Source organism: Ochlerotatus camptorhynchus, unplaced genomic scaffold, assembly GCF_037179485.1.
Source record: "Ochlerotatus camptorhynchus isolate MF236.1 unplaced genomic scaffold, CSIRO-AGI_Acam_v1.1 ptg000404l, whole genome shotgun sequence".
Lineage (NCBI taxonomy): Eukaryota > Metazoa > Arthropoda > Insecta > Diptera > Culicidae > Ochlerotatus > Ochlerotatus camptorhynchus.
This window is the reverse complement of record NW_027040890.1, coordinates 1,542,560-1,565,519: the sequence shown is the minus strand read 5'-3', so window position 1 is coordinate 1,565,519 and position 22,960 is coordinate 1,542,560. Positions and strand designations below refer to the sequence as shown.

Here is a 22,960-nt window from a genome sequence, read left to right as displayed (position 1 = left end):
TCATAAAATTATGATCGTTATTTTCTAATTTCGTTACACTGTCCAATTTTCTTTGATAACTTGTCTTGATACGGTCAAATAATATTGCTAATAGACTAGGTCTATAACCAACGGATAGACATCTAAAAAAAGCTTTTCCCACTTTTTGAATTTGTGCAATTCGTGCAACATTCATCTCTCGTATATGCTTTCAGAGAGCTTCCAAACTGCGAAGCGAAAACCTGCAAGCTTAACGAACTGAACTTTTCTGTCGGCGATTTCGTACATTCTCCATTTTCGCAGACCGCACGATGCGGTGTCGCTTGTAGCATAACCAAAGGCGATTGCTGTTTTCGCTCTGCTCAGGAACAGCTGTTAAAAATAAATGGCTGGTGCTACCAGGCAACGTTATCTCACATTCGACTCGGTCCAATTGAATGTGACAAGTACAATAACAAAATAAGTTGATCTTCACCCTGAAGTTCTCCAGAGCTCACCTCCGTGGTACCAGCTGTCACTACCAATTCACCACTTGAACGCAACACCGACACTAACTGCAGTTGACAGCTATCCTCGTGGTCGAAAAGCACTTCAATCGTAGATAGATATCGATTGTTCACACAGAGCGGAGTACACCACTCAAACTAGCAGCTTCTGTTGCATTGGTCGTAAATGTCACCGGGTGCATACAGCATAGAGTGCAACCGGAAAGCTACACGTTAGTTGGCGGTTTATGCATGAGCTGGAGCACGTGACCGAAAGTGAAATTCTTACTGCTGCCTCCACTGCCGCTGTCATCCACCGCATGTCGGTCGTTGCTTCGGCATGGTAGTTGCTCAATGCTTTTATCGAATGGCAAAAGTCAACGGAGCGTAGCACAAAGCCGCAGCATTACATTGTTTTCCGACATGTTTCTGATTTTCCACCCGGTTTATGGTGTTTGAATTTTTAGTTTTTTAAGACGGCAACAAGGGGAGATCTTCCTTGTACCACCGCATAGTTACGTGTTGTTTCGGAAAACTAATTAACCCTCTGCTCAGAAGAAGCAATAAAAAAAATCGAATTTTTATTGCGATACTAGCCCTTTTTCCACTCTTTTCTCATTAATCTGCTCAGCAGACCGATGTTAACCTTGCACTTCGATATGCATAGCATCCCTCGCTGATGGGTGTGCTTCATAGGCATGAGATCAGTTTTAGTTCCCGTGCGTGCATCTTGAACAGTGAAGGAGCTGATTAAAATCTCATAACGACTCATTAACACACACTCGATCCGGCGGTGGCTACCGTACATAGTTGAATGTTTTCAACAGCATCAGATTGAAACCGATAAAAGGCACTTGCTTTTGTTTACAAGCACGCGGGATCGGCGCAGCCGCCAATCGGATAACATAGGAGCGTGGCGTCGTCGTCGTTATAGGCTTACAATAACTGTGTGTATTCAATTGGTTCGTCCGAAGCAATCTTGAGATTTTCTCTCACGTTTGTTTCAGCAATTCTTTCTGGAACGAGCTGTGCCTTCGTTGTTGCACGTAAAGTACAAACCCAAGTTAAGTTGAGCAATTGATGGATGACGTTTCCATTGGATGATTGATGGTAATGTTTAGCAAAAAATAAAGAGGTTGATCATTCGAATGAGTCAATGCGAATTGGTGAGTCAAACTATTGTTAGAGAGAAAAAAAGTGACCGTAAATAAAATTGCATTAAGACATTTATTGAGGCTTGGGAAACAGAGAGCATTATTTGTCCAGTGGCGGATCTTTGGCTGATCATGATAATGACGTCCCATCTCTAGATCTGATTTAAATGGAGCTTTTACTCACAAACCTATTTTGAGCAGCCAATTTCTCGGCATTTGGGCATATCCTTCTTTGATGCCACCCTTGTTTTGGCGTCCTATCGGTTTGTGTTGTTTAAAGTTGATACAATTTTCATTTTAGACAGTGTCAAATTGGTATGGATGAAATTAAATTTGTTTTGTAATTCATGATTGCAGGGCTGGTAGCAGGTCACTTTTTAGTGGCTAGCTGACTATTTTCAAGTCAGTCACTAAAAAGTCAATGTTTTCATCAGAAATTCCCTAAAGTCATAATTTAATAAAATTTACTCACTAAAGTCACTTTTTTAAGATCAATATCGAGAGTTAATAATTTGCCTTTAAATAATCACATCAAATTACAGCCTGACACCTTAGCTGATCAACATATTTTTTAGTATTTTAATATTCTTGACTTAGACATAAAAACAAAAGCATCCGTAGAACAAGCATCGGCACAGAAAGCTCTATCATTTACATGTATGAGTTTTTATTTAAATACTTAAATGTTTTTTTTTTAATATCTAGAAACATTTGATTTGTTTGATTATAGAGATTTTAAACTTAAGATTTCATTCGCTGCTTATAAGTGTTTGATGAATTTTCAACTAAATCTAAGTTTTATTGCCCCTTGATCCCAACATCCTAGCTTTTTTATTTCATGACCTGGAAAGTTGTCCAAGCCTAGGATGATATAGCAAAATTTCAAGCTCGGTTGTTTTGGGTTGGTTGGTTGGTTGGTTGCTGCGGTTGTTAGTAGTAATGGTGAGAGGTATTCCCCCCGCCACTACTGGCAAAAGAGATGATCGTTGATTTGTTCACGTACCTTCGAACAGTTCTATCGTTTGTTGTCGATTGTTAGGTTTGAAAATTGCAGCTATTGTTGCCTCTACCGCTATAAAGGGTGATACGGTCAAAATTTGACGTATTTCTTTCAATTTTGCATTTAAAAAACCTGAACACCCCTCATTTTGAAGGTGTGTGTGTGTAGAATGTTGCTCCTATTTTGATTTTGAAATTCACTCTTCAATTGTCAAAATGCCGTCCAAGCAAGAAGAGCAGCGTATCAAAATTTTACTCGCGCATCGCGAAAATCCGAGCTACTCGCACGCAAAGTTGGCAAAATCGCTAAAAGTTCCCAAATCAACCGTTACAAATGTAATTAAAGTGTTTGGGGAACGTTTGTCGACAGCCAGGAAGTCTGGATCGGGGGGAAATCGAAAACCGGAAGCCGCTGAGACGACAAAGAGAGTTGCCGGTAGTTTCAAGAGAAACCCTAACCTCTCTCTCCGAGATGTCACAAATAAGCTGGGTGTATCGTCTACAACCGTGCATCGAGCCAAAAAACGAGCCGGACTATCGACTTACAAGAAGGTAGTGACTCCAAATCGCGATGATAAACAAAATACGACGGCCAAAGCGCGATCCCGGAGGCTGTACACGACGATGCTGACGAAGTTTGACTGGGTGGTAATGGACGACGAAACCTACGTCAAAGCCGACTACAAGCAGCTTCCGGGACAGGAGTTTTATACGGCAAAAGGAAGGGGAAAGGTAGCAGATGTTTTCAAGCACATGAAACTGTCAAAGTTCGCAAAGAAATATCTGGTTTGGCAAGCCATCTGTACCTGTGGCTTGAAAAGCAGCATTTTCATAGCTTCCGGGACTGTCAACCAAGAAATTTACGTGAAAGAGTGTTTGAATAAACGTCTGCTGCCTTTCCTGAAGAAACACGGTTGTTCCGTACTGTTTTGGCCGGATTTGGCATCTTGTCATTACGGTAAAAAGGCCATGGAGTGGTACGCCGCCAACAACGTGCAGGTGGTTCCCAAGGACAAGAACCCTCCCAACACGCCAGAGCTCCGCCCAATTGAGAAATACTGGGCTATTGTCAAGCGGAACCTAAAGAAGACCAAAAAAACTGCTAAGGGCGAGCAGCAGTTCAAGGCAAACTGGCTTTCTGCGGCGAAGAAGGTGGACAAGGTGGCTGTACAAAATCTGATGGCAGGGGTCAAACGTAAGGCCCGGCAATTCGGATTTGGAAAAGCGGAAGCCTAACTGAATATTTTTCCTGAATTTTATACTAATTGAACTTGAAAAAGAAATTTAATTTGATTTTTTAAATAAACGATTTCACCGATTTACACGCGTTTTCCCTTGACCAAATTTTGACCGTATCACCCTTTATGTGCTCCTGTCATCGTCAACTTAACGATCTCAAAGAGACACGGGTAGGGAAGGTACTGATACTGTTAAAGATTAATGTCGCAAAATGCTAAAGGTCCTTTTAGACCATCTGATTTCTTGACCGCCGCCATAATGTTTGCTGGTGTTCACACTGTCAATTTAGATTTCAAAACAAAACTGTATCAGGAATCAAAAGTAAATACTTCCACTCTGAATTACCGGAAAATTGCTCTAGCTTGGGCAGGCGTATTTGCTTTTATTATTTTAAATTAAATGAGAAGAAGAAGGTGAACCTTGTGGAGTAGGAAATGGTTGCTCAGGAGGAACACCGGCAGGGATCTGGCTCATCTTGTCCTTCAAGAGCTGCAATATGAAGATGAAAATAGATTTCAAAACTTTGCCAGGATGCCGATACCAACTTTCGACAAGCTAGTGAGAAAAGTTGTCTATTGATACGTTGAGTTCTGAAAATTTCTGTTAAGAACTCAATTCTGCTTATTTCTTTGAAGACCTTCGGACGTCCCTGAAGTTTTGTTTCTGTTCTCCGGTAAAATATTTTTAAAGATCAACAAACTTTCCTGAAGATCTGTAAACTTGTACAGATTTCTTTAAAGTTCTGTGTGTTCAGAAGTTCTGCAAATTTTCCTAAAAATCTACAAAGTTCCTGAATCCTTGAAGATTTAAGATCCTTAAAGACCAACAATTATCTCTGATGTTCGCAAAATTTCTAATAATCTACGAACTTCTCGGAAGTTCTGTAATTTTCTCTGTAGACTTTCATAATTCAATGAATATCTGCAAATATCTCTGAACATCTACACAATTTCCTAAAGAATTAAAAAGATTAACTAGAAATTTGTTAGCTTTTCGGAAGTTTTACTAATTTTTCTGAAGTTGTACGAATATCTCTAAAGATCAGCGAACGTACCTGAAGTTCTGTAAATTTCTCTTAACATCCAAGAACCGCAATAAAATTCTGAAAATTTATTTAAACATCTGCAGATTTTTCAGTAGATCTACGATCTACCCTCTGTACTTTTCTGAAATTCTTAAAATTTATTTCAAATTCTTTAAAGTTTTCTGAAGTACCCAGACAACCAGAATGCCCGTATATTCAAAGTTGTTTTCGTGATATACAAACATATATACAAACAAATAAGTCGTATAGAATGCAAAGAAATGGCTTATACGTACAAAAGTGGAGGCCAATCTTAAAAGAGGTGATTTAACATCATATGCGATTTGATCTGTAATAACAAATCCATTTTGAAAAGTCTTACGATGTAATCCGATTAAATTTGTGATACAGTACGACGGAAAAATGAGTTATCGCATATAAGTCGGAAATTTGCATTCTATACGATTTAACTTAAACATGATGCGAGGTATCCCATTCTAATATGCGGTTTTGACTTAAACTGTAGCAATTTACGATACTGTCTGTACATTGTTATACGATTTCTGGTTGTCTGGGTACTGTATTTCTGCTCTAAAGATGTACGAACTGCCCTGAAGTTCAATAAATTTCTCAGTAGATTTCCGAACTTCTCTAAAGTTCTGTAAATTTCTTTATGGATTCTTGGATTTCCATAAAGTTCTGCAGATTTAACAGAAATTCTTTGAAATTCCCCAAAGTTCTACACTCATAAAATTCGACACATTTTTATTGGCGAATTTCCATGTAAAATTCCACATGATTTTCATGTGTCCACACATAAACATAATCCACTCAGAAGTACACATGAAATTTATGAGTCAAATGAATAGTAGGTGTGGTTACACATGAATTTTATGTGTACACATAAGAAGTATGTGTCCGCCACATATATATCATTTGTTTATCACATTGCAAAAATGCATGTGTGGAACTTCGCTGAAGTTTAAGAAATATATCTGAAGATTTACGAATTTCTCTGAAGTTGTGTGAATAATTCTAAAGATCGGCGAACTTTCCCAGGGATCTGTGAGTTTTGTTGAAGTTTAGCATTTTTTTTTTTCTAAAAACGTTCGTACTTTCTGATGTTCTACAGGCTTCTCCTAAGGTCTACGGGCTTCTCTGAAGTTCTTCTGATCTATCTATTTTCAACTCACATGGAGTTCTGCAAAATCTTGGACTTTTGTACTTCGCTGCGATTTGTTTTTGGAATTGAGGTACTTTTTCTACTTCTTTGATTTGTTTTCCGTCGATCTTGTTTTCCGTGCTGAGCACCAATGCCACTGACGCCAGCGAGGCAGCTCCCACACCTGGACCCTACCTATCGACCCATCAACTCATGAACCGGGGACCAGCGGAAGGCGTGATCAGAGATGTTATGCCTCAGAACATCCCGGCGGCGCCGACTGTGAATGAATCCAGGCCTGCTGGGGTGAAAGACAATCACGCTTACCATGAGGTACTTTTTTGACATTTAAAGAATTTTTCTGAAGATCTCACATTTTTCTGAAACTGTGAAGCTTTCTGAAAAATTCCTGCAAATATCTTAAAAGTTCCGTAAAGTTGTCTGAAGCTCCGTTGTTCTATTCTCAAAATTTTCGAAACACAAAATCCTCAAGGCTCAATAAATTTCTCAGTAGATCTGCAAACCTCTCTGAAGTTTTGTAAATTCTTCTGTAGGCTCTCGTGCTACCCTGAAAATCTGAAAATAGTTGAGCTTCCTTGAAGTTTTAAATGTCTCTATCAAGATCTACAAATTTTCCTGAAATCGTATAAATATTTTTTGAAAAATCGCCGAGCTTCCCTCAATACCGAATACCGAAGATTCTAAAAATGTATCAGAAAATCTGCACACTTTCTTGAAGGTCTTCAAATTTATCTGAAGATCTATGACCATTAGACTGATGCAAATTTTGACATTTTCGCTCCACAGTGCTCAAACGGTTCCAAATCGGGTCCTGATTAGTTATCAATTTTTAAAGTAGAGCGATATGGTAAATTGTTAGATAGATATGAACAACATATTTGGTTTTCCTATAGTAATTTCCATATAAACTTCAAATGGTTTGTGCCAAGTCAGTTTCTTTTCAAATGAGTTCAAATTTTGGGAGACTAATCAGGACCCGATTTGGTACCGTTTGAGCATTGTGGAGCGAAAATATCAAAATTTGCATCAGTCTAATGACCATTCTTGTGATTTTGTCAGAAGTTCTGAATTTTTTCAAAGTTCTGTAGCTTTGTTCTGAAGATCTACGAACTTTTCTGATGCTGAACAATTTTTCAGTAGGTCTTTAAACTTCTGTGAAATACTTATGTTTGTGCAAAGCGTCTAGTACCCTATTATTTGTAGTAACGTTTGTATCCACGCAGAGGTGTTGTTAATCGTATACGCAAGTGTTTTACCTTGTGTCTTGCTCCGTTTGCAAAATACTGTTTTGTATTGTAATGAATGATGAACGACAATAAATAAATGATATACAGGGTGCGTGACGAATTTTTGCAGTAAATGGCATATTTGAGAAAAAATATACCAGTTAGTTATTCTAGCAATGAATATTGTGCGATTTATTTTCTTTCGCAACATATAGAAGTTGTAAGTAGATTTATTCAAAAAAATTGCCTTCCCTTTCGACGACTGTAGTTAGACGCTTCCGGAAACTGCAGTATGCACGTTTTAAAATGTTTCGACCTTGATTTTAGCTTTTAGCGACTTAAGTGTGGTGTGAGGGGTTCTATTGGTATCCCGTTGGACGACACCCTATACAAAATAATCCAACGGATTGATATCGGGACTGCTTGGGGGCCAAATTTCTTCCTCCCAAATTTACGAAATATTTTCCGTAAGCCATTTCTGTGCTTTATTAGCAGTATGAGCAAGTGCTCCGTCTTATCACTTTCCCAAGCCTTTTTTAATATTATACACTGTTCTTTCAGACACATTTACCGACCGAATTATTTCTTTCATGCATACTCCGGCGCGCAACAAAGCGACAACGGCTGACAGATTGCTCTCTTGTTTCGACATCTTTACGTTTACTCAACATTGTTTGTTTAAATCTTACACCTAACAGTATAAGCTATCCAGTGCTGCCAAATATATCTAAATCATGATGCACAAGCATGAGAAATTACTATTTGAAATTTACTGCAAAAATTCGTCACGCACCCTGTAGTTCGTAGGCCTTCGCCATGGCAGGATTGCCAGGAAGTCGCTCGTCTTTTATTTCTTTAATTGTATAATAACACAACGTAGGAAACGGTCCTACCCGTGCGCGATCAACTTTATATTTCACTGTAGATTCTTGGACTTGTCTGAAGCTATGCGAATTTCCCTGAAGAAAAAAATCGTAAAATTTCGCTTATAGTTTTACAACCTGAAAATATTTAAGCTTGCTTGAAGTTTTGAAAATGTTTTTGAACATTTATCTGAAGATCTACGATCTCTCTTGTGATTAATTTTATGAATTTGTGCAAATTTCTTTTCATTTGTTTGTAGTTCTGTTCACGAGATCTACGAACTATCCTTAAGCTTAACAAATTTCTCAGTAGATCTACGAACCTCTCTGAAGCTCTAAAAAAAAATCTTAGTAGGCTCTCAGACCTGCTGTCTGGTATGGTTATTCTTATACAATACATTCTTCGTATTATATAAACACTGTTTTGTTGACCATGCCATGATCAAAGCCATTACGGAAAATAAAAAAAAAAAAACAGTCAAACCATACACAGGACATTATTGAATAGTGAAATCGGTTTACCTTGCCTAATCAAAAAATACGATAAAATATAAATATAAAAAAAAAATGATAACCCAAATGATTTAACTATTGCACAAATGGTTTAAATGATACCCTGATCACGTCGTTAAGCAAAATAACCATACACATTTTATTAGGGTTGCTGCTCCCAAGTAACAATTTTGGTTTTATGAGGGTTCTGTAGACCATGATTAAGACTTGTAGAATGCTATAAAACCTCTATAAAACTTGAAATGTTGGGCTGGACGCCATCAAAACACATATCAAGCGTTCTTTAGCGGTTCAAATCCGTGAAATTTTAGAAAAAAATCAATATTTTCACCTAAGTTGCGACTATTTTGCTGGATGAGTCGAATGAAAATTAAACACAAACCTATTTCGTTCGACAAATAAAACGTCAAATCTGATCATCCTGTCGCAAAAGTGTGAACGCATCCGAACATTGCATCCGACAAAATGATCGAGCAGTCGGCTCGAATCAGACCAAAAAATCAGATAGTCTAAACGTACCTTAAGACCAGTGGCGTCGGCCTAACCTCAATCTACCTGTTCAGCAACTTTCAAAACGTAATCAAATAAAACAATATTGGTATCAATTAATATAAATCAGTGAAATTATAAGACCCTGTGCATTTTGAAACTTATTTGAATGTTAAAATGACCCTAAATAACGTTTTCAAAGCTGTTGAACAGGTAAAAAGTGAGGTTACGCGACGCCACTGAAAGACATCGTTAGTCATTAATATACATAATATATAATAGGTGCCCTAATACACGTCCCTGGGGCACTCCAAGGTTATTCCCCACGGCACTGGAAACAGAAGCATCTAAAACAGTCCGTTGAGTTCTATCACACAAATAGCTTTTACAACATTTATATATTTTTTTTTAGAGAACAATGAGTGTAAATATTCATGCAATGCGCTTCAATAGGCTTTTTGTTATAACTTATGAACTAAGGCGTCGGAACAAAAGTATTATTGATTTGTGCGCGGTGAAATCACTGATATTATTTTCTGCTGTGTGTGTGTGTGTGTGTGTGTGTGTGTGTGTGTGTGTGTGTGTGTGTGTGTGTGTGTGTGTGTGTGTGTGTGTGTGTGTGTGTGTGTGTGTGTGTGTGTGTGTGTGTGTGTGTGTGTGTGTGTGTGTGTGTGTGTGTGTGTGTGTGTGTGTGTGTGTGTGTGTGTGTGTGTGTGTGTGTGTGTGTGTGTGTGTGTGTGTGTGTGTGTGTGTGTGTGTGTGTGTGTGTGTGTGTGTGTGTGTGTGTGTGTGTGTGTGTGTGTGTGTGTGTGTGTGTGTGTGTGTATGTGTGTGTGCGTCTGTGTGTGTGTGTGTGTGTGTGTCTGTGTGTGTGTGTGTGTATGTGTGTGTGTGTGTGTGTGTGTGTGTGTGTGTGTGTGTGTGTGTGTGTGTATGTGTGTGCGTGTGTGTGTGTGTGTGTATGTGTGTGTGTGTGTGTGTGTGTGTGTGTGTGTGTGTGTGTGTGTGTGTGTGTGTGTGTGTGTGTAAAAAATTACGACATCCGGTAGCGTCTATTTTTTTTCGCAATCAGCTATCTTTCCATGTATGCGGTGGGTGGTACTATCCACCCACCGCTAATTCTCGGCTGTCCTTAAACCAATTGAGCAGATTTTCTGAAGATAAGTAGTTTATGATTGACACTAATCACATACAAAAATCAGCGTAATTGGTGCAAGGGCAGCCAAGACACAGCAGTGGGTGGACGGTGGCACCCACCGAATATATGGAGGGGTTGCTGTATATTTCCGCACAAGCATGTGTCTTGCTCATTATGTGTGCTTTGCTTCTCAGTATCTTCTTTCTAAAAAATAACTTAAAATAATCGGGAAAACCTTAGCAATACTATTATTACCAAGTTCAGGCCATAGCTGTTGTCACAGATCGGTAACATAATCGAACGAAAATGATCGATCCAGCCGATTTTCGGTGCGTTTGAGATCGATACAAAAAATCGGTTAATCAAACCAAGAGAATCGATATTCCGAGTTTCGATTCAAAATCGCCCATTCCTACTTCAAGGTTATACATGCCTTGGAGGACATTGGAGCTTTCTTCAAATGAATTTTTCTGTTCTGTTGGATCACGTCCAACTGAATTATTTGAAAATAGCGAGTCGGCTATTGCAGCTTGGCATGTATCACGGATGCCGAAAGTGTGACAATTGAAGATAATGTTCACCAGAGAAACCGAATGAAATTTGTTCTCAGATAACCCGGACTGCTTTCTTTATTTGAGAAGCACATCAGGTCACTTAACTTCCATGGCGACTGGAAGCGATTGGCTTAGGACCAACTTCAGAGGTAAAGACTTATCCGTTCGTCGTAGATTAAACATAGGTAATAGCAATGTAGTAATAAAAGCTCTAAATAAAAGTCTTTTTCGGTTTTCAGTGATGTTCTGTTAATCCATCAACATGCCTTACATCCGCCCTGTACTTCTCTGATTTTTTTTTATGTCGCAACGCATTTGATGTTTCCTCAAAGTTAACTTTCCGTTGCGCTCCTTGAATTACAGATTTAAATAGTTCGGTCCTAAAATCTTCATAATTTCGGTCATAATTTTAGGCCCACTTTCAAAGTCTGGTTAAGTTTTTAGAAGATCTCCTTCGAAGTGCTCTCGATTCGTCCTCCTACACAGAAAAAAATCTGAATTTTAACTATCGCGTAAAATCTCCCTTCGTTTAATTTTGAGCTATACTTGGCATGAACAGCGAAATCGTTTACAAGTTTTCATACAATATTACTAATTTATGCGATATTGCGCTTGAATTTACACGAAATATCGCTTAAATTTATGCCAAATGTGCTATATTTCGCAGAAATTTACATGAATTTTTCGAACGGTGTAGTTATCCGGACCTGTCCTTAACTTTAGCAGATCCATCTATATGCGTTCTGATTGATTTTTGGAATGCAATTTTGGGAATAAACGGGAACCTTCGGAACCATTTTCTTCGTTACGGGCATAGGAAGATAATGTGACACTACTTCACGGAGGCCAGCGGCAAAGATTTACCGACGTCGCTATAGATTCTTATGAATCCGAATTTGCTCATTTTAACCTTCAGAATCGTATCTGAAAGCATCCTAAACTAGATTATTCTGATATTGCGTTATTGAAAGTTTAACCTGTAGAAGGAAGTTGGGTTTCAATATATCAGTCTGTGAACTTCGGAAAAATTATAAATTCCTATGATCGATGGTCCCAAAACCAAAAAAAAAAAACAACTATCAATGTTCAATTCTACAACATACGTTAACTACTGTTTAGTCGACCAATTCATGTCTCACAAGCGGCCATCCGAGGTATGCTCACTAATCACCACATCGCATTTCACTTTTCACAACCATCGCATCTGCTCTTATTGCCAACCAAACCCAACGAACGGTGGTATAGCACCCAACCCGAAAACCCTCAACAACTATTCGTTCGTTCAATTCCCAATTGCCTAGCTATGCATACAAAATCGGACTGCCCGGCGAAACGTGATACGAATTAGTCAATCCTTCAGCGAATACATAATCAAAACAACTCGATGACGACGCGACGACACTCACTTCTAGTTCACATAACCCACAGCGACCATATTTTGTGGCCGAGCGTGCGAAATCGCTAGCCCATCTGACCGCAGATTTCGCATTTTACAACATGGGTTCAACGTAATCTAGTTGTAAAATAAAAAAAAATATCAAATTATCGACGGTATAATTGGACTTGCAATTATATGACTTCGTCATGGAATTTGGAATTGGGCCCTACAATTTCTAATTCTCTGGCCAACATGAGAACCAATCACAGCTATTGAACTCGAATCCGGTTGCCATTCCAATTTACTCCCTCGAAAGCTTTGCTCACGACAAAACGATGCGAGACGCAACCAACCGTGGCCGTGGTTCTGGCTGGAATCAAAGCCCGAGCTGTCAAATTACGTCACATGCTCTATCCCGACTCAACCCTGTCACTGCAAACCGGTAACGTGAAAGCATATGTGCAACGTATGTGTACGTTTATGGCAAATCTGATCGCCTTAGTTGATCAATTTTGGCATCAATATGGTTTCCACGCGATACGTCGAGACGTGTTGCACCGCTCGCCGTCACCGCGTGCCGTCAAGATCCCGGTCAACCGGTAAATGGAAGGTCGTATTTCATGTCGTGTTTTCATATCGAGGGTTCGAACCGGGGCCCGTCATGTCATTAGCACCAAGAAGTGAGATGAAAGCTCCGATTGGAATCGGTTTCCTCCCGCGCCCGCAATTCCCAGATAGCGATGAAGACGACGAAGACGACGACAACAACAACGTATGGGAATGGTTTCTCTCGATACATGTGTACTAGGGTGGGTCATGTTTGTATGGTGGATCACAATCCCCTGCATATCACTGCGTTATCGATCTGTAATAAGATTTGCTGGACAGCTTTAAAGCAAAGATTAAAAAAATGCTCAATATTTGCCAAACCTGGGCCTTAGATTGGAAAAACAATACAGAACAACTTTGTCGAAGACCGCAAATCAACTTTAGAGGTATCCCGTACAGTTGTTGGGGACCTCAATACACACCGAAAGAGCATTGGCCAGCAGGGGGTTGTAAAGTTGACCCACCCTAATGTGTACATTAATCTGTGTGTAAACTGCTCATCGATGCGATGACGGCACTCGCTGGTTTCGCTGGGAAGCCGGTCAAACTCGTTCCACGGTCACCACCATCAGTTGACAAGCCGGGTGCGCGCGTTTATGCAAATTAGATGCTAAATTTTTGGGAATTCTGGAATCACAGATTGTTGAATGTTGATTGTCTGTCAGACATGGCCGAGGAAATGTTGTTTTTATTATGTCGGAGAGGAAGCTAGCTACTTTGCTAAAATAAGTGGCACAAGGCGACTTGTATAGTTGTGATCTAAATCATTCGGTAATCGTAATTTGAATAATACGATCATTAGCCAACCAGTAGAACTTCCGAATGGGTGATCTTTGGAAACCGGATTAATTTGAAATGGGAAGTTTTAACGCGCTTGTTTGTTATCACTCAACTTTGATTTGTTTCTTCGGAAATGATATTCTGTTATCCATGACTTATAGAAAGGTTTGAATATTTGTGCTCAGGAACGTGATCCGGATTTCCAGATTGGAATATGATCAATATGGTACCAATTACATCGGATGAAGTTGTCTTCTCATAATGCCTAGGATTTCAGGTCGATACGTAACACTCATTCAATTTAAATCAATACTAAAACGAAGACAATTAATCGATTGGCATCAGATCTTTTCTGTTTGACTCCTCTATTCAAGATTTATCCGAATGATGCAAGTTTTTTGCAAGCTATGATCAGATAATTATTGGAAAACATGTGCAAATTTGATACGTATGCAGAGAAGTAGTTGCATGGCAAAATGTTGAAAAACCATTAAAGCACGTTCGATTTTGTAGACAAATACACCCTTAAACAGGTTTGAGCAAACATAGGAAAATTGCGATCAACCGCTTGATAACTCGCGCAAAATCGTGAGCAGTCAAAATGAGTGGAAAAGTGAAACGAGCATTTTTTTCCCCCGTTTTCTTCTCGAAACAATACCGTAAATAATGATCTTTTTTTAGACAAAGTATGTCACCATCGTTCGTTGTCGATTGTCCGTATCAGCAGCAGTAGCAGTAGCATTGGCTGCTCAGAAACGGAAGTCATTAGAGTTATAACGTGCCACAACCGCCAATGCAAGGCATCGGCATCGGTGGGCGGAAACAGAACCAGTTTGGATGCTTCTTTTAATAATTTATACGGAGCTTGATAGCCAATACGGTGCGTAAATGTATTCGTATTTTAAAAATAGCTATTTAAATTGCTGCCTAGCTTTTCCTGACAGGTTCTTTCTGATTAAAGTAAAAGTGGTTAAACTGGCATGAATTTCGTTGTTTAAGACGGACAGTGGGTATAAGACTGACACATGATTCTTTGAAGGTTTAACTATTGAATCATCGGGTTTGGGTCATACCTACTCTTAATTAACGATATTTAATGCATTCCACAATATTCTACTTGAGGAACTGTCAAATGTAAAAATATCAACTAAGACAACATGTTATTCCTCTAGTGGTGATGTGATGTAAATTCCGGCATATAATTCCTAAGGGAAGCATCAAAACAGTAAAATGCTCACAACATAGTATACTATCCTGCTTCTGGACCTCGTCTAGTATCAAATTGTTGATTGTAGTTAAATTGGAAACTGTCAATAATTCATAAGAAAGAAATTTTAGTTTCCGAGTTTAATGCTCTCATAGATCGCTAGAACACATATGTCCACCATATCCATATCCACCTGTTTGTCCACCTACGTCCATCCACCATATCCACCTGTAAATGATCTTGTTTTCAATGCTAATGTGATTTGATGTGTGCTTTTATGAATTTCGGCACATATTAGTGGTTGCCCACTTCCCCCAGAGTGCCAAGACCATCCGGAAGATATACGGACGTGGCCATTGCGGTCCTGAGTTCTCACAATCTGTCATTCTAGGTGACTACAACTTACAAAACCTCCAGTGGCAATTTGACGAAGATGTTCATGATTTTCTGCCGATAAACGCTTCAACAGAAAATGAGTTGGCGCTTACCGAATCCATGATTTCCAGCGGATTGCATCACGTGAATACACTGGTGAATACAAATGACAGATTGCTCGATCTAGCATTCGTAAGTGATAGTGTTACTGTAGCAGTTATTAAACCTCAGTCACCAATTCTGAGGATTGGTCATCACCACATACCATTAATCCTTACCATACGAGCAACATTATACTGAAGATCAGGATGACTGCTACGATTACAAGCGTTGTTACCAACAGGCATTGAATAATTCCATCGACTGGAGATATCTATTGAATGGTGTTTCCATGAACAGGGCAGTTACTATATTCTATGATAAGCTTCACGACATACTGAAGGAGTTGGTTCCTCGTAGAAGAAGTCGATCATTTATCTCCGACAGGAAACCCGGGTGGACTGCTGAACTGTGTAATCAACGAAATGTTCTGCGTAAAGCTCGCAAGCGGTTTCTTCGATGCCGATCAGAGGAAAGCAGGATGCATCTTCAAGACATCGAAAATCTTTTCAGTGAAAATCAAATTCTTTACTATCGTCAATACGGGAACCGTGTTCAATCCGATCTCAAACAGAATCCAGCAGCTTTCTGGTCCTTTATAAAACGTCAAAAAGGCAATGAAAGGATTCCCAGTGAAATGCAATTCAAATATCAGGCGACCATGAAGAATGTGCCAACTTGTTTGCCCAGTTTTTCCAGAGCATCTATAACTTACCTTTGTACGTTGAAGCCCTGTCGTATGTCCCTACTTTTGAACTTAACTTTCCTGTGCTAAAAGGAGCGATCATTGGTAGACACAATATTTCCTTATATGTGGAAGGCTGCTCCGATTGTTCCAATACATAAAGCAGGAAACACTCATTTCGTCGAAAACTATCGTAGCATAACCATCCTCAACACCTTTGGAAAGGTCTTCAAAGGAATTTTACATGATGCACTCTACCCAGTGATGCCACATTTTTTCTAATAAAAGAAAGGGAAACTAATTTCCCTTCCAACGAGAAATTAGAACATCTGAACATCAGAAGTCAATTCAAAAGATTCCAAGTCCATTGGAAGAAAATACAATAATATTTTTTGGGTTTAATGCTCAAAGATTGAATTCAAACTGCTCAAAATGAAGAAACGACTATTTATCAGAATAAATAAATATAAAAAAAAAAAATTAAATTTATTCTCCGTATTAGAAAAATCGGTATATTTGACAAAAATCTGTAATCTGTATTTACAGATATCTGTATCAAAATATTGAAAAAAAAAAAATCTGTTTGATTACAGATAAATCTGTATATGTGGCATCACTGACTCTACCGTGTTGCACAGTCGATCTCAGAATATCAGTACGGTTTCACCAAAAAACGATTGATGTACTACACAAGTTTCATCGATAAGGAGCTCAAAAGAAAGGAACAGGTTTATGCAATTTATGTAGATTTCGCAAAAGCATTTGACAAGGCACCCCATTCCTTAGCAATCAAAAAATTAGATCGTTTAGAAGTCCCGAATTGAATCACCGACAGACTCCGTTCATACCTGCATAACCGTTGTGCTTTTGTGAAAGAAGTCCCTCAAGGATGTATACTTGCAACTCTCATATTCATTCTATTCATAAATGGTCTGTACTCTCGGTTAATATTAGAAAGTGTAAAGGTATTTCATTTACGTGCCGTCAAACTTCTATCGGTAACGTGTAGTACATGAAAGATGTAGCTCTCGAACAAACAAATTCAATCCGTGACTTAAGAGCAGTGTTGGGAAAATATAAAAAAAAAAATTCGCCAAAGCCCAAGTCTCACGGTTGATTTTCGTAAACAAAAATCAACAAGCAAGCAACTTCGGATGACATTACAAGCTGTGATTAGCATGAAATCTTTACAACTGTTTGAGGCCTTCAGAATAAAAAAAATGTGTCCTCGGGGTCTTGAAGTATTTTCCAATTTTTTTGAATTACCTAAATAATTTCAAGACTTATATAAAATGTAATTCTTCATATGATGTCTAATGGAATTATGTATGTATGTATGTATGTAAGAAGCCACCATCCTAGCTTGGGTCTTGCCCTGCATGCGGCTCCACTTAACAGCAAGATCAAATTTCGTAATCATTCTGAATTCAACATATTGCTGTATGAAGGGCCAAAAAGGATTGGGCGGGCCCGTAAGCAGATACACTTACGCGACACTCGCGGGAATAAAAGAATCTCCTTCCAGCAATATGATCCAACAAAACGAACCACGAAATTCGCAATACATGATAAGTTTTCCACGGGATGGTTTGTTTGAGAAGAGCGCGTCAAATTCATTGCAACTGTTGGAGTAAAATGCAACTATCTAAAATGACAGAACATTTCCTCCTAGACTCCGGCTGGCACTCCACTCCATTGTCCAGTTACAACTTCAATGATACTCTGATGCTCCCTCCCGTCCCCGCATTTTATGAGTATACAATATAATTTTAAATATATAACATGCTTTATTTGAAGTTTATTAAATATATAGTGAATTGCAATTCATATGATGTCTAATGGAATTTTCCCAAAAAAATCTTAGAATCACCTCTAAATGTTATCAATGTTGCTATCAGGATTCCCCAGAATAATTTTATGATACCTTCTCGCATTCCTTTGATATATTCTCCACATTCCTATTAAGGAATCCCCTCAAAGATAATCTTAAAATTTACTCTACAATTATCTTAGTATTCTCAATAATTCTCGCAATAATTAGGTTTAAAATGTTCTCAATAATTCTTTGTAAAAGCTCCCCTTTGGGAATTATTCTTTGAAATAATCCTATGAATTTCATCTCTGATTTGACTTGGTATTTAAAACAGAGCTCGGTGTTTAGAAATTCTCTGGTTTTGTCCAGGAAATTCCCCTAAATTTCAGCATTCTATTGGGATTTCCTTTGACTTTTCCTCATAACTTATTTGGATTTCGTCTAAAATTCACGTTGAGGTTCTTCTCAAACTTTGCCAAAAAATTGTTCTTGTAATTTCCTTGTAATTGTTTCTGGAAATCCTTTGAAAACTACGTATTTTGATCTCACAACTTCAGGCTGCAGTTCTATTGGTTAAAAGTTATCCGGAATAATAATAATCTTTGTCTCATATAACAATTGTGTTTTTATCATACTGTTGTAGACCATGATTACTTAGACTTGGTCCGATAAGCTTGTGATGTTACTATACTATAAACTATAAATTAATTAGCTGTTTCCATTAAAACGAGAAAACTATTTTAAGCAGGAGTTTAAATTCCTTAATGCAGTGGCTGCACTGCACACTTAGTTTTTTTCAAACATTTCATTTGTTTGCTAACATTCAGCTAAACATTATCCGAGACTCAGCAATCAAATGTCACTTTTGCTGAGATCTCAGTGAAACTTGTTCTGCCGAGCTCGGTAGAAAAAACTAAGTGTGTGTATTCTGCTCAGCAGGCAAAACGGTCACTGCTAGGCCACCGAACCCCTTGTATCACAAACACCAATCGAGTCCCCAATCGACTTGCTGTTCAATTCCGGTGGTGGCCTCAACGATGAAAGTCACTTTCTATGAAGCAGGAAAACAATAGCGAATAGTTGATTGAACTTTCTGAAACGAAGTATTTATGACTTCCGGTCAGTATACTTCGCTTTCAACCGTGAATATCAGCCCTGCTACGTGCCAGTTCTGAATGAGTTCTTTTTAATCTTTTGTAGCGATTTTGTTTATTAGTTTTGTAAGTGTTTATGAACTCACGATAATTTCGTTTTTCGTAAAGTAAATATTAAAATAAAAAGGTGTTTTCTACTCTTGGCCTAGGGCTCCACCCATACTTAAAGGGTATGGGTTCGATCTTCCACAAAGTTGATCTGCCTAGTAGTTTCAATATCAGGGCTGGTAGCGAGTCACTTTTTTAGTGACTTGACCACTTTTTTCAAGTTAGTCACTAAAAAGTCTCTTTTTTTAAGGCCAAGTCACTAAAGTCACTTTTTCTTGTAATCAGTCACTATTTTCAACTTTTTTAGACTGAATTTATATCAAGATTGATCATTCTTTGCTTTGTGACGTCTATCTCTATCTACAGGGTGTCTACTCATTTTTCTAAATAAAATTACCAGAGTTTTTTTAGGGTTTTCCCAAAATTTTAATGGGTAAATTCCAGGCTTATAATAAGAAAGCTATTTTTAAAATGTGTTTAAAATATGCTTTTTTGGATGATCAAAAAACAACAGTAATTAACCCAAATGTTTTTAAGACTTGAAAATCAGTTTTAAAGAAACAGCTTTACAATCAAATCCTTTGAATGTTGAAGTTCAGCACTTACTTAATTTCTCACTTTAATAAAGTTAAAAAAAACGTACTTAATTTGAGTAAGTCTAAGATCTAAAAATATTCAATGTCTTGAAGTTTTGTCAAGCCAAGATATTTGTAATTTCAAAGCGCCTGGATTAAGGAAAACAAATAAATGATTTATTTCAAGTTCGTAACTAACTTTATGAAATATGTAATCATATTGTATATTATAATACTAAATTATTAAAAAAAAAAACGACATAATCATTTAGACATAAAAACTAAAAAAAAATCGCAAAAAAATACTCCGGATAATCGAGTCTAAAATTCTGGATAATCGAACCCCGGATAAACGAGTCTCCGGATAATCGAGTCCGACCTGTATTAGAGATCTGCATTGAAGTCCCAACACATTCTAGGAACTTTGAAGAAGTTCTGAGGAATGAAGGAAATGCTGAGAATTTCTGTGAAGATCAATAAACAAGCTGCGGGAACATCAGGGGATTTAACACAATGAAAATATGGGGAACATAATGGAAGCTCTAAGATCCTCAAATCGGTTCTTTTAACATCCGAAAATTTTCAGGAACTTTTATGAAATTCCTAGAATTTCAGAGCACATCATAGGTGTTAAGCGAACTTGAGAAATATAGAAAACTTGAGGGGTATTGTGCAAATTTTTAAGAAGTTCTAAGCACCTCAGAAAAGCTAGATCTAGAGATCTTTGAGGAATTTCAGGTCTTAAGAGCAGTTCCCATGACTTTAGTTCAGACTTTTGGAGCAGTTTAAAGATGTATAATCGTATTTTTTTGAAAAAAAAAAATGAGAACCCTTAAGATGTTCCGAGAATTTCAGGGAAGTACAGAGACAATCAGTGAATTTATGAAAACTTCAGAAATATTTCAGGAAATTCACAGAAGTCCAGAAAATTTCAGAGAAATTTATCTTCAATAGAATTGAGAGCTTTACTACCCATAATCGCATATCAGTCCCATCTTTGCTTGATTTCCTATCCATATGGGACTGATATGCGATTATAGGCAGTTTAGGGAAGCTTCGATAATATCAAGACAGAGCAGAAAATCAAAAAGCAGTTCAAATAATTTCAAGGAAATTATAGAAACCTTAAAGAAGTTCCGAAAACGTTAGCAAAGCTCCTAGAGAATTTCTGGGACGTGATAAAAATTATATGAACATCCGAAAAACGTAAGAGTATTTTAAGGGTGTTATATCATGGAGATGCGATTGCGAAAATTTAGCTAAGTTGATTAGAGAATTAATAAAAAATGTGACAACTTTAAACAAGCAGCGATATTTTGAAGAAATTCCAGAGAGTTAGAAAATTTAGATAGTTACATGATATTCAGCGAAGTTCCGAGTATTTCAAGGACGATCAGATAGCTTCAGAATAATCCCATTAACTTAAGCAAATTTTCAGTTACTTACAAGGAACTCCGTGGAATTATGGGGTATTTCAAGAATTCTATGATTGATATGAAATTGTCAAGGAATTTTGAATATATATCAGAAAATTTTCCGGATTATTGAACAAATTTAAAGAACTTCTGGTAAGCATAGATAAGTTTAGGGAAAATAAGTGAGCGTTTATAATGGTTCGAATACTTAAGGAAAATTGTAGAAACTTGAAGGCAAATCAATTAATTTCAGTAAAGTTGCGGGTTCTTAAAATATTCTGCTCAATTCAGGGCAGTCTATAGAACTTTAATGAAAGTTTTAATAACATCAGGAAAGTCTAGGCTATTGAAAAAGTTTTAAATTAGTGAATCATAGAACTATATTAATTATTTCGTTCGAATTCCATAAAAATTGCGAAAGCACAAAAGTTCCAGAAATTAAAAAAAAAACCTCGAAAACTTCACAGAAGGACAGTGGTCTTTAGAAACATTTTAGGAACTTTATACAAATCTATGGAGCTTAAGGGGAAATCCAAGAACTTCAGGAATTTTTATGAATATAAGTAAAAGCGGGAGCATTTGAAAGAAGTTTAGTAAGTCCCGAAAATTGGAGGAATTTCAGGGAGAGATCAATTCCATTAGCTTCAGAAAATAAGTGGGAAATTTAAAGCAGTTCCCAGATACACAGAAGTTCACTGAAGCTTGAACATTTTTAGGACGGTTCAATAAAATACAGCGCACTACAACAAGCTTCATGAGAACTGCAAAAACGTTAGAGCAGTTTTGAGAATTTCAGGAAGAACAGAGAACCTCAGAGCAGTTCCATTAACATTAGAGAAGTCACATAAATTTCAAAGAAGTTGTTAAGCGAATTGTTAAATGATCGTTAGAAAAAAATAAGGAAACTTTAGGAAGTCCTATAAAGTTCAGGGAAGTTTATGAATTTGATGGGTATTATTGTGAGCATCAGGCTAGTTTCTCAAACTACAAAAGAACTTCAAGGCAGTTTCATTAACTTCTGGAAAAAATTGGGAACTTTCAAGTAGTTCTGAAGACCTCTCCTCAATTCATTTTCCGAATTCCTTTAAAGATGTCCTGGAGGTATTCTTAGATTTAATTGTAATCCTCGTTTTAGTATTTCAAAAAAAAAAAATCCAAGGACTTATGCTCTGAATTTGTTTTCTCCCACAAAATTTATGAAATCATCCTCAGAATGCCCTTGGAATTTTCTTTTGCAGTTCACATGAGTTGTGCTCCTCAGAAATTCCTTAGAGTTTTCATTAATATTTACTTTTAATTCAGTTCAGGGTTCCTTGAAATTCTACTCAAAACTATCAGGCTTTACTTGAAATCTAAAATTCCTCAGAACTACCTTGAAAGCAGATTCTATTTGATGTTTTTCTGAAAGATTTTTTTCTCAGAACTCCCATGGAATGAGGTCCTTAGAAATTATAATAAAATTCAACGAGCCTTTAAAACTGTGCATGGAATTTGAGTTAAGATTCTTGAAAGTTTCTTGAAGTTTTATGGTTTTAAGTCCAGAACTAGTTCAAATATAAAATTTCTAGGAAATATGCATGTTACAAAAAACAATCTAAAAAATTTCAAGCATCTGTTTTGTTTTAATTTATTTGTTACTGAAGATTAATCCACTGTGGATCTATAAAGTTCAAAGTGTGAATGAAAATATTGAGAAAAATTAAACGCTTGTATTTTAAAATCCATTTTATATTTTTATTAAAATTCCAATACCATTCGGTCCATTTTGTCCGAAGATAAAACAAAATCACCCTATGCAACCAAGTAGCTATCTATGTTTGCTGGAAAGTTATAAACGGTTTTCTTAGTAAAAAAAAAATTGTTTAATTAGTGTAATACAAAATTCTCTCGCAGTTTTGCAGCTATGAGATTACGAAAACGAGACAACGGATCACAACATAGGGGAAATAACTCTAATGCCTATGGATCTAAGATTA

At 37.4% G+C, this 22,960-nt stretch overlaps 1 protein-coding gene across 4 annotated transcripts in view; it reads left to right on the top strand.

The window, feature by feature from the left end:
- LOC135710870 (leucine-rich repeat flightless-interacting protein 2) overlaps nucleotides 1-22,960 on the top strand; it is a 177,849-nt gene that overhangs the window by 101,527 nt on the left and 53,362 nt on the right. The window lies entirely within an intron of this gene.